The following is a 16610-nucleotide window of genomic DNA, read 5'->3' as shown; positions in this document are numbered from 1 at the left end:
CTTCGTGGTCATTCGGAGATTCACATTGATTTAAGTTCATCACCAATTGTGTGTAAACTCGGCGTACACCCAGCTCACATACTGGTCACACGTAGAGCTGCATGCCGACTACACGCTGTTGTGCGTTGTTTCAGAGTGAATAGGAGCACACAGCCGTTGTCAATGTGTTAAAAATCTCTGTTACTGCTCTCAGCAAAGTCAGTGAACGTAGTGAGAGTTCTCTAAGCTCAGCAAAACGCTTCCTCGTCACCTCAAGAATTCGCGACCCCTGTCTACGTCGTTTTCTCACATGACCAATTTTGGGTAGAATTGTCTCTGGCTCCGTGAGCTGGCATCCTGCATGGCATGATCCTGATAACAAAAAATTATCTTGTGGATCATCGCTTTGAAGGAACTTTCTGTATTAGTCTTTTATAAGACATTGATGTTTATTCGTGTGGCAGTCCATGTGCTGCATGATTTTGAAAACTCAACGCCAGTGCTCGAGAATAAAACACTCAAGCTATCTTTTATTTCATATTATTTTCCGTTGCTACGTTATCATATTCTTGGTTAAGGAGGTGACTATCGTGATTGCGCCTAATGGATTCGGTGACAGTCTCTGCCTTTGTCAATACTGAATGCGCAAACTTTTTTGCTCATAATATGTCTTGATTACTTAATGCCCTAACCGGTCACGTAGACAACTTGTAGGAGACGTGCAGAGCATCAGCTGGCTGCCGTCCAGAGAAGTGAAGGTAAAAAAAGGCAAAGTGCAAATGTATATTTGCGACATTGCATACCTGCCATTCGTTTCGCGTGGCAAAATCCCAATACATACTTGTTCTCAAGCTCTCAAGTTCAAATTATCGTTCAGGCCACTACAACTTCCGGCACTGACTAGCGCTTGAAATCTATAATGAAATTGCTGGGAGTTGGTCTTGCTACATTTGGTCCAACTAAAATAGAATGGCTCACTTAGCTAAACCCGACACTCGGTCATTTTCCTAGCTTACCACTTGAGGTGTCGCACTGCTAAGCTCGGCAGTGCGGGTTCGACTCCAAGTCATGATTTCCATATTTCTATGAGAAAGAAGTGCGAAAAAATCCCCCTTGGCATAGATTCAGAGCGGCCGAAATAAATAGTGCTTCTACGACCCGAGGGTCACGGGTTCGATACCAGCCCTGGCAGTCTCATTTCGATGGAACCTAAGTGGAAGAGGTCCGTATGCTGTGTGTTGTCAGTGCACATTAAAGAATCATTATGGCTACTTGGTAGCGCAAACAAACCAACTAGCCAACTGGCCCGCCTATCATTTTTCTTGCACGTTAAAGAACACCAGTTGGTAGAAATTTCAGAAGCCCTCGACTACCGCATCCCTTCTAATGGTATCATGATTTTGGCGCGTAAATCTCCAGATATTATTATTTGTAGCCCGTCCACAAGGGTCCACCTCAAATAAACTTGTGATTTTTGCACGTGAAACCCTAGCAGTAATCTTCGCAGGGATCAGGAATCGGCGTCCATGGTAAGGTAATTGACTGCTATATAAGCACTTAACACTTTGAGTTCATTTGCCGGTATCTCTTCTGTGACGCTATATATAAAGCGGCTTGCGTGAACTCTTATAAATCACGGAAATTCTACTACACGAGCTGGCAGGACCATCCTTGTTAGTCAGATACTAAAAAAAAACGACGACGTTGGCTGAAATATCCAGACGGCTGCCAGCAGGGGAGCGAGTACTGGCAACACACTCCAATACCCTGAAGGCAACTCACCTCCCACTAGGAGGGTGCCTCCAGCTGTATCAAGTAGCATTGGGTGCTAAAACATTCCTGGATCAAAAATACCTTTGGAAGCTCAGGGACTGAGGTTGCCAATTTTGACAGACAGGTCTGATAGAACGGTGCGGTTGGCATAGGCACTTGGCCTGCACGTATCAAGGAATGCTAGGAGAAAATAGTGAGATGGCCAGAGAAAAAGAATAATAATTGTATTATTAAACCATTTTTATAATGCCATTATTAGCGAACTGGCAAGGACTCTCTTAATACTAATAGCATCATAATTTTTATATAGGTAACGAGATAAGGAAAATGTGTGCACTAGTATTTATGGTAAGCAAGGCAGTAAGCAAATCATTGCTGAGTTTATAACCAAGCCAGCAATTGCATCATTAATCTCTGTATAAAAAGTATTGAGTAAAATGCCCCCAAACTCAAGACATTGTATCATAATAAATCGGTTAGATCAGCCCTGGTACTACTAAACATAATATTCGGTAGTGACATCAGCTCTAGCGTGGTGCCATGTCCATCAGTATAGCGATGCAGCTAGCAAGATATTCAGGGGGCAGGTCCAGCTGCAATAAACAGGTTCTTGAACCTGTTATGTTTACAGCCGTGAATGTGATTAACGCCATTGCATGGCTGATGTATGTAGCGTGCTAATGAGACACACAAGCGGAAAACACAGGCCCAAACACATGCACCACGCACTAGCCCTCAACTTGTCTTTTCCAGTCATTGCGTTGATACCATGCTGCTGTTATGAATTTTGTGAGCTAGAGAACGAGCTTCTATAGTACAAGTGATCATGACAATTTAGGGTCTAGATATTGAACATAAGACAGCCAGAATGGGGAGCTGGCTGAGTTCTAATCTTACAAAAAACTGCTTATACGAAAGTAGGCTTTGATGATTCGACCATTGCCATGCAGCTAAGCAATCATGTTCTATTACGGTTTCTTTTCTTGGGCCGCCCCAACAGAGGCACAGTGACATCTCAGTGTTTGATCTGACTGAGCCAACAGGTTGAAAAGTTCGCTTGGCTGAAATTTTATCCATGCGTTCCGAACACGCTTTCTCTTAGCAAGCTGGTGCTTGCCTAATCTAGTAGGAGGGTTAAGCTTAAGATGCATTTTGTGCAGGAATCTTCTAGAGACATCCAATTAAATTGGCGCAACACTGGGCGACTCCTTACGCCACTAGCGGCTTTTCGAGGAACCCAGAAAGTTTTAAAAGAGCTTTAGGAAGTTTGGATCGCGAACAAGGTTTTGTAAACACAATAAATAATAATAGCCGAAAGCTTTCAGGCACTTTCCGTCGGGCTTCGCCCATCGTCACGACGCGCAACCTGGAGCTCTCTGTGTTTCCTTTCTTATTGAAAAAAGCCAGCCTAAATGCGTGTCTCGCCGAAACGATAAGGGAAGACAGATTGACAAAGTGCAGCGTGCACTCTCCAGGTCTTCATTTTTCTCTCTCTATTCAGGACGGAATCTCATAAAGACTGTCCTAATTAAATTTTCCGTTAGGCTTTCTGCAAAAATTAAAGTCACGTGAAATTAGAAAAAGTGCGTGTGACCTTAACACACAATGAGAGTGTAAAGTATGGCCAAGCACGTAGAAAAGGCGCGAAGCTTTTACCCGAAGCCAGTGAGGCGCACAAATGCCTGCACGGTTATATGAAACACTCAGGTAAGTTCCCCTTCAAAGCTCTTACTTCTTCACGCCGCCGTCTTTTTTCGTCCATTGCAATCAGATAGCGGCAGTGGGTGCAGGCAATAAGAGCCTGCGCCAGTTTAAGAAAGTAGCAAGAACAATTCAAAACTCGTGGTAGTAACATAAATAATGGTGACCGAATCCGCTAAAACTTCTTTTGGTGTTAGAAGTTGTTGGTAAGGGATGCATTCAGCCAAACATAAAATTGTGCATGTCATTAGCGAAAGCGGCTGATGAATGGCAAAGAGCACCTACGAAATAAGAGCTTGCGAATTCGACCTCTGTTTTTATTTATTTTTCCTGATGACGAGGTATCTACAATATTATGCGTTAATCTATAGCTCACCTCGTTTAAATGACTTTCTGCTGGTGGGAACGTCAACCATCTTCAATAATCACCTAGCATTCAAGGCTGTGGGCACACTACTGCTAGGGACATACTTTGAATTACTTTTTTTTAAGAAGCCCCGCCGTGGTGGTCTAGTGGCTAAGGGGGGCTGCTGAGGTGGGCTAAGGTGGGCTGCTGACCCGCAGGTCGTGGGATCGAATCCCGCCTGCGGCGGCTGCATTTTCGATGGAGGCGGTAATGTTGTAGGCCCGTGTGCTCAGATTTGGGCACACGTTAAAAACCCCAGGTTGTCGAAATTTCGGGAGCCCTCCACTACGGCATCTCTCATAATCATATGGTTGTTTTGGGACATTAAACCCCATATATCAATAATCAATCAATCAATCAATCTTTTTTAGAAATGACAAGAAAAATGGTTCGCATCGTCCTCTTGTTCTAGCCGCAAGACTGAATTGGCATAGCAATGGGCAATGAAATTCAGGTACTGCTGAAGCTTTGGACATAAAATAAAAGTGAGAACGAGAGAAAGAAAGAAAGAGCCAAGTTTTACCCATCCATCTTTTCGAGCGAATGTAAAGTGGGTAACCCAGAGAAATATTCAGACTATATATACACCTGGCACAGGACACAGCACTGCATGTGAAAGGAATGCAGCTTTGTGAAAGGTATTTGAATGTAATCGCGCAGGACAGAATGACACGAGGTAAAGTTCTTTTAAGAGAGAAATGAAGCAAGAAAGGGAGAGGAAATTTTTCGTTTAAAATTGCCTTGTTTGAAAGCTGCATCGAGCCGACTGTCCTGGAAACACTTGCCCGTTCAAGTTAGGACGTTAAAGGGCCACTCACCATGCCCCATACCAAATTTATTTAGACAGTGAAAGTTGTTGGGTGTCCGATGAGGAACATTTTGCCACAAAAATTTTTTGAATCGGTTCATCACGAGTGGAGAAAACGGGTTTTTTGAAGCGGCGCGAAACGAGGATGAGAGGCGAGCTCGAAACCCTTGCCGCTCCTCCACGTAGCCTTCGCAAGCCAAATCTCTTCCCCACCCTCTCCGGCATCCGACCAAGAGGTGACGTGCGCATGACGTGCCCAAACAAGTCCAACCTCTGCGCACGCAAGCAGCGTTGCTTTGTTGACTAGCGTTATTTTGTGGTCTTCTGCCTGTTTCTGCGGGATCATTTGAAACGCTGGCATAGACGCGGCACAATAGATTAGCACAATGAGTGCACGAACGCGTAGGAGGGTTCCACAGTGGTCGTCTGCTCCATGCGCTGACCGCGGGGACATGAACGCATGCGAAACGCCGGCACATTAGCCCCGCATCTCGTTGCAATTTGCGAGAGAAAAATAGAAAAAAAGACTCTCACAATCTCTTATTGCGTCTCATTATTTATCTAAAGTTTTATTAATCTCTTCGAGCAACAAGTTACATAAACTACGCATGCCATGTTAAATAGTTTTTGCCATGTCACGTGCCACTGTTTGCAACGTCAGAGCAGAGTCGTCTACGTAGAGAACCAACGTCACTGCGTTGCCGTGTACGTAAGGCCATTCACACGCGCACGTCATACCCTCATTCTCTATGCGCGCGCCGGCAGAAGGGAGGGGGAGCAGCGTTTATCTTGAAATTTGATCCATTTCCGCTGCGCGTAGCGTTGCAAATTTTGTTAGACGGGATCATGAACGTTTCGTTTATGCATAGCGCTTGTCAGCTCAAAATTGTCAAGCGTGGTAAGTGGCCCTTTAAAGGAAGTGGCCAACTTTTGTTTTTAACGCAAAGTAGTGACGAAGTAGTGGGCGAAACTTAATGCGCAGTAAGCCTTTCGTTGTTATAAGTTTTATTCGGGGCTGTGTACTATAGTTGGTGAGAACACAAGGGTAAACGGTAAAATGTACTTGTACGAGCTTAAAATGTCCTTCCAATCGCGGCCACTTTTTTATGCCGTAAAGTTTAAGGAGAAATCCGCTAGAGTGGGGTGGCACTGACGGTGTTGTGCTGATGACCCGAAGGTGGCGGGTTCGATTCCAGCCACGGTGGTCACATTTCGTTGGAGGCAAAATGGTCAGCGGCCCGTGCGCTGTGCTATGTTAATGCGCGTTGAAGAACACCAGATGCTCGTAATTTCCGTAGGCTTCCAATATGTCGTGCTTCTAATCATATCGTCTTGGCGCGTAAAATCCCAGATATTATATAAGCTATGTGTCTCACACCCACTGTAAAGCAGTTCGCTTCTTATGGCGCACGTGTCTCGCACATAAGCCGCATTCAGATGTGACAACTATCGAGTGGTAGGTGGCGTCGTGCTCGCGAGTGTTTGTTCCCACTATCATAATCATAGTTAGTGCGTAGCGCCGGCATTGACGCCTGGCGGGAGGCCTGGGAGACGGCACTCGAGATATGAGCGGTCCTTTTTGGCGGGTGGCAGTTGACGCAAATGGTTGTCTCTAGCGGTGGGCCAGCCGTGGACGGGCCCACGGGCTGTCTACCGTGGGTCCTCGTTGTAAGACAGGCGTTGGCGAAACCGCTTTGTGTGTGTTATTGTGTTTGTTATGTTGTTTTGTGTTCTGTGACATTGTGTAGGTTGTTCAACGCGTTGATCACAATTGATGTATAATAATTCGGCTGACAACATTGTCGTTCTAAAAGTAGTTAATTAAATGTGTGTTGTTCTGGTTCGTTCCGACCATGTCAACTGTATCCGTTCACTCCAAGAGTGGGGCGCTCGCCATATTGGGACCCCACACTGGCGCCCAATATGGGGCTCTTGGCGCATTGCACGACAGTTTTCGCGGTATCGTACAAGCTTTTGTTTGAGCATGGGTAGAGTAGGTCTAGGGGGTCTTCCGATTGCTGGCGTCGGCAGTGTGCTTTGTTGAGAGCGAGGAGATCGGTTGTTGTGACGCGTTTGAACTGTCGGCACGTTAAATTTTTGTTTTCCTTTTTTCAGCTCGCAAGTGTTTTTCTTGTTGTTTTGTTCAAGAACGTTGTTGAGTTTGTACGAGAGCCACGCGGTAGAAATACCAATCCAAAATACAGTATGGAGTCGTTCAATGAGAAGAGAGGTGAGACATGGCTGCATTGGCAACAGGAATTCGGACGCGCGCGCGCGCGCGTGTGTGTGTGTGTGTGTGTGTGTGTGTGACAGAGCTTGCGCTTCGACAGGTGGACTTGTCTTTTCCAAAACCTGCAACTGAAGAGATTTCCACTTCTCGAAACATCGCTCTCAGCACAAACACCGTGTTTACAAATTTTTCATCACAAGCTTCTCCTTCCTGCAATTTTTTTATTCTTCATTCATATTGTTGTTCGCACGTACACCTCAGCGTCACTCTCACCAGCTGCATTCAATGCAGTAGAAGTTTCTGATTGCGCAGCGTTTGAAGTATACGGAACACTCCAAAAAATGATCCCGTATCTGCATGTTAATCTGCAGATGTCGTCGAAAGACGATAGTCTTGCGTGTGAAGTGAGTGAACAAAACGTTTATTTGATGTTCTGCGCAAGAAAATTGGTAAATAGTATTCTGGAGGCGCTGCGTTAGAGTGCCTCGAGCGTGCCGCGGAGGCGAACGAGCACATCAAGTGACGTCACACGTGACACATGAGCGTCATCAGCCAGTTTTCTTGGAAAACGAAGCGCGTGGCTTCGAGACGGGTGTGCGCAGCCGTCTCAGAAGTACTACGGTGTAGAACACAAGGCGACGGGTAGGTGCCGCCACCATCTCGTCTCAGCAAAGCGTTGGAAACACTTGCCTTTTCGTGCCAGCGTTGCATGGTCAGTGCAGCGTGATAAGCGCTACGGTCTCTAAAATTACTTATGTATGTTTTTTCTAGTAAAAGACACACATGCAGAATATATAAGTGTTGTTATGGTGCCCCAGAAATGCACAATAATTGCTTTTTAATTGACGATTGCACAAGTATGAACGCTAAATCTTGAGCAACATTGGTGGGCGCTGCGGATGTGGTCAGCCGCTTCAAGTACCAGGTGTCATAAAGAGTGGAAAAACAGACAAATGTACAGACAGACAGACACACCAAAGTTTTTGCGTCGAACGTCCCCAAGAAAGACTATTGTCTTTAAAAAACAAAATGTCGAGATTTGATTTGATTTGATATGTGGGGTTTAACGTCCCAAAACCACTATATGATTATGAGAGACGCCGTAGTGGAGGGCTCCGGAAATTTAGACCACCTGGGGTTCTTTAACGTGCACCCAAATCTGAGCAAAACGTCGAGTAAAAAAAAAGAGTGTCATTTTGTTCACCAACAATAGCCCCGCCGCGGTGGTCTAGTGGCTAACGTACTCGGCTGCTGACCCGCAGGTCGCGGGTTCAAATCCCGGCTGCGTAGGCTGCATTTCCGATGGAGGCGGAAATGTCGAGGCCCGTGTGCTCAGCTTTGGGTGCACGTTAAAGAACCCCAGGTGGTCAAAATTTCCGGAGCCCTCCACTACGGCGTCTCTCATAATCATATGGTGGTTTTGGGACGTTAAACCCCACAAATCAATCATTTGTTCACCAACAATAATAGTCATGTGGCTTGCCTACGCTTCTTGAAAACTCGGCGCTGGCCAGTTTTCTATCAAGAATGCTAGCTATGTAACTCTGATAACGCGTATGCCGTTCGTGACATGAAACTACCGGACGCGCGGTGATAATTGAAGCAAAGGAGCGCAAGATAGATGAAGATTATTTTTGTGGGACGAAAACACGGCTTTTTTTGACTCAATGTTAGAGTGAAGCGACCGGCACTCGGAACATTTATCGTGTGCCATTATTTCGGCAGCGGCAAGTTGCAACGAAGAACGCGTTTTTTGCATCACGTGAACGCGCCATGTGTATCATCTGAGGATCATCACACTCTCCATTTTGTTGTAGTCGTTATTATTTTGTGCACTTTTCGCTTTCCTGCGCGAAGACATACAAAAACAATCACGTAACACGTGAGAAATGAGCGGCATCTGGCAGTTTTGTGTAAAAAACCTAACACGTGCCTCTGAGACGGGTGAGCGTGCCCGCTTCAGAGGTGATAAGGTGTAGGACGCAAAGCGACGGGCAGGTGCCGCCACCGTGTCGTCTTACCAAAGCGTTGGAAACACTCACTTTTTCGTGCGAGCGTTACATGGTCAGCGCAGCGCGATAAGCGCTACGGTCCTTAGAATTACTTATGTATGCATTTTCTAGTAAAATCCGAACATGCAGAATATTTACGTGTTGTTATGGTGCCTCAGATATGCGCAATAATTGTTTTTTATTTGACAATCGCACACGTATGAACGCTGATCCTTGAGCAACATTGGTGGGCGCTGTGGATGTGGTTGGCCGTTCGGGGTATCGGCTGGTGCTGTTTGGAGTACCCGGTTCGCGGGTACGGTGGACAAACAGACAATTCTACAGACAGACAGACAGACAGACAGACAGGCCGGCAGGCAGGCAAACAGATCAAAGTTTTTGCATCGAAGGTCCCCAAGAAAAACTACGGATTGTAAAAAAGTGAGGCCTATGGCTGGCGTCGCTCATATTTATGCTTAGGTTGCGATCTCCTAGAAGCAAGCTGTTCTAAAGATAGTTCATTGTCACAGTCAATATTTATGTATCCCCGAGAGCGAGTAAACTAGATTTCATTTCATTGTTATATGTGCCGTTTGTCAGACTCGTCATTCGCCGTTGGCCTGAGAGAAATCTGTTTTCTTCGAGAAAAAAAAAAAATATGCGACTCGTGTTTTGCTGCGGAAGTTATGTACGCTGCTTGCAGTTTATTTAAACTCATGAATCTCGATGGTGCTACAATATCAGTTGTAGGCGTTACAAAAGTAAATAAATAAATAAATAAATAAAGAAAGGAAATAGAAAAAAGGTATGTACGTGATTTTTCACCGAGCACAAAAAAAAAACAACAAGCGAGATCCCTATGTTATCTTATTTGGCTTTCTTGAGTTTTCAGTCTTGTTTTTATCACATACAGTTTCAGCATCTGTCTGGGACGGAGCAAAACGCCGCATTCCAACAGATAGCTTGACAGTTTTAAATGAAACCAGGTTCACGGTGCAAGAAGATGGAAAATCAGAGTGCAAGTAATTATAGTGAGTAAAGGTAACTCGCATTACCTTTAACACTACGCAAGGTCACCGTATACATTACTCATGAATCCCCTTCAGTTCATGAAAATCATGAAGTTCGGCTTCACGAAGGTGGGCTTCCATCGTATGCGTATATGTATGCCCCGTTTTTCAATAACTCATCATCTAATCGTGGACTTGTCGGCGATCAGTCCACTACGATGAAGTAGTGGTTGGGGTGCAGCTCGGTAGCTGTCCCCGATGGTCGTGAGTTCAATCCATGCCGCGGCGGTCAAATTTCGATGGAGGCACCAGTTATACATGACCATGTACAGTGCGATATCAGTGCACGATAATAAATATCAGATGGTCGAAATTTCCGGAGCCCTCCGCTATACGGTGTTTCTTCATAATCATACCGCTGTTTTGGGACGCAGTACTTCTTACATTGAAATCGCCGGTGATCAATTATGGCAATCTGGTTTTTTACCGACGCGTATTGTCATTTCGCGTTGCCACATTTTGCGGTCGCCTGACTTTGAACGCATGACCGTCGTTGTCGCTTGTGTTAACCGAAATTCTGCGCTGTTAAGGACGTACAATATGGTCTGATTCCGTAAGTATATGAAAATTAATATAAAAAATAAACTCAAATGCCCAGAAAGCTGAAATTCATTGAATAACGATAATTAACTTTACATTCTTTCTTCCTTTTGAGCCAGTGGTCAATGAATTAGATTGGGGTGTTTCAATTTGGGAGCTTTAGTACACCTCACATACACGCCTGCAATAAAATAATGTAAGCGCGTCCAAAACGACAGCATTCGCTTGACGAGAATCTTCCAGATATTATCGCGTACAGTGATTTTGTTCTCCTTAGACACGTTCGAAACCCAAGGAAGGAAGATCTACAAATGTAAAATTATATACTTCTCACCTTCAACCTACAAATGACATGAAATTGAAAGCAGAACAACGAGTGTGTATGACTGCAGCGATATTTGATAAAAGACGTGCTTTTTCGATAAAAAAAGTCATATCCTGTTTGTTGCCGATTCCGCTTGATATCTTCCGGTTTTGCGGGCGAGCCGTTCGTTCTACGGACGAGCCGACTAAAAAAAATTTGTTGTGCAAACTGCTTCAGTCATTCATAGCAGAGGTTGCTATTTATGTAAGTGTTTCAAAATGAATAAGTGTTCACTCATTACCTGCCTGTTTCGTTGATTTTAAAGCTTGTGCTGCCCTACTGTGCGTCTTTTTAATTGCTACGCAACTAAAGTTGGCACTCCTACACATGGGCTATCTATGTAAAAGCGTTTGGTGTAGTTCACACGGGTTGATATCCAAGTACATCACTGCAAGAAGCCGTCACGCATAAAGCAACGTTCATTACTACTGACTGCAATTGGGCGCTTCCGCCTTACTATTGGGAGTAAATGTATCTTGTAACAAAAGCGAGAGGACCACGATTCTCAAGGTGCCTGGTTGTATCTTAATAATAATTATTGTTGGAGTTTAACGTCCCAAAACCACCATATGATTATGACAGACGCCATAGCGGAGGGCCCCGGAAATTTCGATCACCTGGGATTCTTTGACATGCACCTAAATCTGAGCCCACGGGCCTCAAGCATTTTCGCCTCCATCGAAAATGCAGCCGCTGCAGCCGGGATTCAATCCCATGACCTGCGGGTCAACAGCCGAGTACCTTAGCCACTAGACCACCGCGGCGGGGCAACATCTCAAACGAGTGCGCAGCAAGACGATGCTGGCTTGGTCAATGATGTCTTTCTTCCTCGGTGTTTTTCTTTGACGCCACCTCGGGCGCCAATTTTTTGTTACGTCTGGGAGCTACACACAGAAATTATTTTTAACACTATTGTAAGCTTTTTTATAGAAATTTTCTAATTATTCATGAATAAATTGTGTGTGTCACCACATAAAACATTTTTTGAGAATGTATGGTAGCTTTAAAAACCTATTTTTTTCCTGATGAATTTAAATGAGCAACAAAGAATGAACCCTATTGGGTCACATTTGGCGAAAATATTCGACCCTGAAAGGGTTAAGCCTCGTATTGTTACAGCCAGGCAGCTAGCATGAGGTCATACAGTGCGGGTGAACTAAATTTAAGACCTTAAACACTACACCGAGCTGCTGTAGAATGAAAACAATACATTGCCATGAGAAATGACTGCAAGGTTGTCATTTATTTGAGAAATGACGCCAAGGTTGACTACGCGTGCCACAGTTTTTATTGATCATCTAAGAAACAAGATCAAAAAGACAAGAAAAAGAATAACGTGGATGCCCTCTAGCACATATGCATTCTAGGTCATGTCATTTCTGTCACTTAGTGGGAAATATTTTGCATGAATGAATGAGCACACCATCTGGTCTGTTTGCACCTAGTCGTTTTAGTTTCTCTAGATTAGACTGGAAACATTCCCAATGTATGAGGCAGCTTTCATATATTTCATATATTGCTGCCACGCGTTCTGAAATTTTTCTGATGGTAAGATTGAAAACGTAAGTGGTGCGCCTGCAGCTCGAACATTCAGGAATTCGTTGCTTACGGCACGGTCTGATCTTTCTTTCTTTCTTTCTTTCTTTCTTTCTTTCTTTCTTTCTTTCTTTCTTTCTTTTCTTTCTTTTTGTCTGTCTTTATTCTTTTTTTCTTCATTTCTTTCCTTTTTCTTTCTCTTTTTCTTTCGTTCGTTCTTTCTTTCTTTCATATTCTTTTTCTGGCTGCTATAACGTATCTACGTGCTACATGCGCTACTACATGTAGCGCGTAGACAGGATAACCGCTGGTCATTAAGGGTAACTAACTGGATTCCCAGAGAAGGGAAGCGGGTTAGGGGAAGACAGAAGGTTAGGTGGGCAGATGAGATTAAGAAGTTTGCGGGTATAAATTGGCAGCAGCAAGCACAGGACCGGGTTAACTGGCGGAACATGGGAGAGGCCTTTGTCCTGCAGTGGACGTAGAAAGGCTGATGATGATGATGATGATGATGATAACGTATCAAACGCCGTGCACGTTGGTGTGGTCGTGAACGTTTCGGTGCCTGATCTTAACTGGCAGCCATCATGCAAATTTACTCAAAACCCTTCTCTCCTAGTGAACGACGGCTCGGATTACTGCCGGAGTCGTCCGAAAGGTGAAACGAAAAAAAAAACGAACAGAAAAAAAACGACCTGGTATTCTCTTCATTGCGTCCATACAATAGCGTAACGCACTTCCTCTGTTAGCACTCGTTAGGCTCCAGACAGACTTTGTGGTTGAAAGGCAGCCTACTTCCTCTTATTTTGTTTCACTTAAGGCCACAAACGAAAGAGAAAAAAATTTATTTCGTAAGTTACTGACCGTTAAGGCATTAGAATATGGAGCTCGTTGTACGCAGCAAAATTTCTGTCCCTGTTTTTTTTCATCTACAAAGCAGAGAATCCTCTTAACAGGGTTTTATTTGTCAGCGATGCTTCTTTCCAAAAAAAAAAAACTATACTAAATGCGTGCGTTTTGATTGTCACGGTAACCACCTTTTCGTGTCTTCATTCACAGTGTAAAGGCAAAAAACCAGTACCCACTTCCATATAGAAAAGAACGGGTGGTTTCTCTCCTTTTTTTCTTTGTTTTTGTAATAATCCACTGCCCTCTTTTTCTGATGCCAAAAATCAAGTGTACACTTGCGGTTATCTTGATTTGACGCTTTCTTTGAGTCCCTCACTCGGGGCAAAATGACATTCTTGGTCGACGTGGTGAGAGAACACACTGAGAAGAATGTTCTGCGTTTGCCGCCATAGATAAGAGTGGTGCTATCTAGCACTCCCATGATTACGAATTTAAAGCAAATCCAAGGATAGCGGAGGCAAGAACGCCCGCTGCCATAGGCCAATCGGTAAAGCCCCATCGTTACCTGTTTTGGGGGGAGCTGGTTTAGTGTTCAGCAAGGGAGTAACAGCACAAACACTACCTACGAGAGAGACGACACGCAATATTTCAGTCTGTTTATTTAAGACATATATGCACAAAAAATATTTCCAAGTGGTAAAGCAAAAGGAGACTCACATGTCTCTTGACGAAGTTTTTACTCCGTGCTTTAGCAATATATTTGCTGCTTAGCATATAATTTAGCGATATAATTGCTGCTTTAGCAATATAATTTGCTAAAGCAGCAATTCAACAGATAGCAGCTTTTGAAAGACAGAACGCTGATTTCATCGCAACCGAGCGAGCGCGTGTCTTTCAGTGTGGACACGGTGAATACCATCTCGTCGTCTGCCGTACGTGATAAAAACATAGAATCCGTGCAGGCCGAGTACGAATTAGTACATTATGAGAATGGTGCTACTGTAGGGCCTTGGAAAGCACCTGATGCTAGAAAATGGAAATTTAACAGATATGCAGGCGCCGTGCTAAAGATTTGTTTTACCATTATAGTGTAATTCGGTAGGTATACGTGGTCGTTCCGTTCCTATAATTTTATCAACAACACCCCAGAGCGGTTTGGAGTTACTGATTACGGGAATGATTTTAGTTTTATAATATGCATTTTTGCCTTTTTAGGTGTACGCTTAATTTGTTCCTATACATTTTAAACTCGTTAAATCTGCGTGATCCTTTGTTTTCAAGAAGTGAGCAAAACGCATTTTTTTTTTGGGGGGGGGGGAACACGGAGACATAATCCATGTCGTCTCCCTTGTCTGTGTTTTCCCTCTGTTACTCCCGTGCACGTGTAACACCCAAGTCGTAAATAAATTAACCAGGTATGAAAAGTTTCTCCTTTTTGTGTATACTTCTGTTCCCGTTTATTCCATATTGACGCCACTTCAATGTAAAAGTACGAATAACTCAGCCTATGCTTCGGTTGGCTCCATTGCCTCTCGGCTTTGTGGGACGGTTCTGGTGGGCAGTGCACGTTTTTTTTTGCTATTTTAAAGAATTACAAATTGAAAACAAGTTAAAAATTGCATGTTGAGAGGCAAGAACTAAAAATCATGAGGCGGCCTGACAACGGTCCGAGTATACATTTACCTTTCAAAGAAAACTGAACGAACTGTTGAAAAAGAAAATACTTCAGCGTGCCATCACTTAGCTACGTTTTATTGTTGCGTTAAAGGTCCAAAGCAATAAACGAATGGCAGCTGCCAAACGATGAGGGGAGATAAGACATATGAGACACTGCGCTTGAGAACTACAATGAAAACGGTTCTTTAATATTTATTAGTTTCTGCTTTAAAAAATAGCCAAAACTAATAAAAATATTGATGACTCCTTCAATCTGTTCATGGACAAGGAAAGTTCTGGGAATAATTACGATAACGACTTACGCTAAGGAAGACCAGCGAGTTTCTTTAACGCGTACTTTCAGCCATTATTTATGTTTATTTATTTATTCGCGCTTCCCTTTCGCAATCGTCGTATGTCATAATGGCGATGACTGGTTCGCAGTGTCTTTTCAACAGCTTGCGCCTCGAAAGAAGCGATATTTTTGTGCGTTGCTACTTAAACACAAAGCAATGTACCGTAGGGGTTTTCTCCTCAAGAAAAAGCCGAGTCACTTCTCCGAAGAAGTTAGGATTTAAAAACAGAAATGTAATCTTCCACAAATTAGAAAGATGTGACTAGGAATGTACCCGTTTAACTATACACCAAAATTTGAACACTGACTCTTAGATTTTTAATCTTAACAAACTGCCACTTAAACGAACCGATGCCTCCAATAAATCTCGCATCAAAACAACCCTGGCGCCCTGCCCTGCTACACGTCGACAGCGGCAGTCATCACTGCCGAGCTTGAGTGCTTCGAGAAGGCGACCGAACCCGAAGCGCCGTCAGCATCCGGAGTGGAACAGGGTCCCACAAAAAGGACGACACCGCCCCGTTGACTGCCTCGTTACCTACAATAGGCGCTTCGTCGAGCAGTGAAACGCGAGTACAGGTATAACTGCTGGAAGCCTTTTAAGCGCATCAGCTCAACAGATCTTGATACCCAGTAGAGTAGCGGAAGCAGGGTGACTATTATGCTGTGCTACTTTACTCGCTTTTGAGACTGAAAGAAGCCCAATGCCCACTTATGAGAGAAAAAAAGGGACAGTGACCCAAAACACGCGAATACGCCGTGTAAACAAGATAAAACGAGCGACAATTGAGGCGAGTGTGCCAGTCTCTTCAAGTGATTGCAAAAAATGGATGAACCACTTCTTGTTTTGTCACGTGTACTACATCTTCGATACATGCCATGGTCCCTGTTTTACTTTACACGTTGCTGCGTTCTACTGCATTCGGTTAGAGTAACCACCTTTGATAATATATTACTGCTTTTTGAAAAATACTCTTTGTGGACCCTGAAAAAAAAGCGTTAGTGCTTACTTCGTCGATTCTCAGCGCTTTTACTTTTCACCACAGCATTTACGATGTTTTCACATGTCAAAACTGGCTCGATAAGCCATGTTTGATCGGCACCTCCAAGAAAAACGGCACCTTCGGTGCAAACAACGTTATTTTGAGCCTTGCATGCATGTGCTGCCGAATCTGTTGTGTTTATCTCTCTTCCCTCTTTCCTGTCAATCTTTCATCTGCCCCATCCCCCTCCCATGCGCAGGGTAGCAAACCGGCTGCCTATAGGCTGGTTAACCTGCCTGCCATCCTTTTCCTCCTATTTTCCTCCCTTGAGCCTTTGCGTACCAAAATCAAGATGTCATCATTAGGCAT

The 16610-nt window shown here is 44.1% G+C and overlaps 1 protein-coding gene across 2 annotated transcripts in view; it reads left to right on the top strand.

The window, feature by feature from the left end:
• Positions 1–16610, top strand: part of LOC119161449 (uncharacterized) — a 122909-nt gene that overhangs the window by 57276 nt on the left and 49023 nt on the right. The gene's annotated exons all lie outside the window — the stretch shown is intronic.

The sequence above is a fragment of the Rhipicephalus microplus genome, chromosome X (assembly GCF_043290135.1).
Source record: "Rhipicephalus microplus isolate Deutch F79 chromosome X, USDA_Rmic, whole genome shotgun sequence".
In the NCBI taxonomy this organism is placed as follows: domain Eukaryota; kingdom Metazoa; phylum Arthropoda; class Arachnida; order Ixodida; family Ixodidae; genus Rhipicephalus; species Rhipicephalus microplus.
Note: the sequence above shows the minus strand (reverse complement) of the source record. Positions and strands in the feature narration are given on the sequence as shown.